Here is a 1,239-nt window from a genome sequence, read left to right as displayed (position 1 = left end):
CTTGGACCTCAGTTATTTTCAAACCATCAATGGCAGAGAAGGCTCGAGGAACCATGTGGCTTCTCGTCATGTTCTTCCCAGTGTCCAGGATAAAGTGCAACATGACACTGATTTCCAGATGGCCGATACAAATGCAATGGACATCTTTTCTGGAAACATCACATTTAAAGTGATAAACTAATCATCAGGCATGGACAGGGATTGAACCCGTGATCTTCAGTTTATGAAACTGACGCCTTACCACTTGGCCACCATGTCTTTCCTGAATGGGCACCTGAGGCTCCAGAGGAGGAATTGTGATTCTTTTTCAATTTGGTTGAAACAGCATCGAGAAACATGCACAGAAATGAAGAGGGATCGTGGAATGGGGAACAGATCAGCCTCATTTCCATCATCAGCATCATGAAATCTTCATTCAGACATTCCATTCCCATCCTCAGCTTTTCTCACATCTGTACAATAATATGAGTGGACATTGGGTTGTTACTGGGCAGATTATATAAATAGACTATGTGCATCATCACAGGAAGTGCTGTAATATAATCTGTACGGCACCTCATGGAGTGTTGGAGATGAAACCTTCAATGCAAGATGTGCAGAGTAAACTCAGGTTATTTTAACCGTCAGATTCTTATAAATTCTGCCTTGACAGATATCAGAATATTATATGGGGGCCACAGTAAACCAAAGCGAAGATGGCGAAATCTTTGCCTGTACCTTTGAAAAGGTCACTGGACTGAACCAAGCCGAGGACTGGCCGAGATGGTTCCAGAGGTTTGCAAGGTATCGTACTGCATTGGGTCTCGTGCAGAAGCCAGACATGGAGCAGGTCAGTACGCTATTGTCTGCAATGAAGGGAGTGTGCAGGCAACATCCTCATGAAGAACAGAAGGCAACATGTGAAGAGGTTATTAAGGCACTCAACCTATTTTAATTGAGGAAAAAAATGTCATCGTGGAGCCAAAGTTAAAACGCTGCATTTGCTGACAACGCAACCACCAGGTGACGCTGTACTAGCACATGCGCAAATGCAGCCTCTTCCACTGAAACGTCACTGTCTGTGACATTCAGGCAGCTGCCAGGCTTAAAGATGGAGCTCCTCAATTTATCACAGAAAACAACTTCGACCCAAAAATCCCCTCAAAGGTTGCCATCGCCGCCTCCGTCCCACCCCCAACAGTCCCCCGCTCCTTCTTGTGCATTATATAGTACCAAGTCATCTTAATTCACCGAAAGTGA

The 1,239-nt window shown here is 44.8% G+C and overlaps 1 non-coding gene across 1 annotated transcript; it reads right to left on the bottom strand.

Annotated features, from left to right (window-relative positions):
* Positions 1-186: 186 nt before the first annotated feature.
* trnam-cau (transfer RNA methionine (anticodon CAU)) lies at positions 187-258 on the bottom strand. Its single transcript has one exon. It is a non-coding gene; the product is annotated as a tRNA-Met (tRNA).
* Between the last annotated feature and the right edge of the window lie 981 nt (positions 259-1,239).

Source organism: Heterodontus francisci, unplaced genomic scaffold, assembly GCF_036365525.1.
Source record: "Heterodontus francisci isolate sHetFra1 unplaced genomic scaffold, sHetFra1.hap1 HAP1_SCAFFOLD_51_2, whole genome shotgun sequence".
NCBI lineage: Eukaryota > Metazoa > Chordata > Chondrichthyes > Heterodontiformes > Heterodontidae > Heterodontus > Heterodontus francisci.
This window is presented reverse-complemented; position numbering and strand designations above follow the sequence as displayed.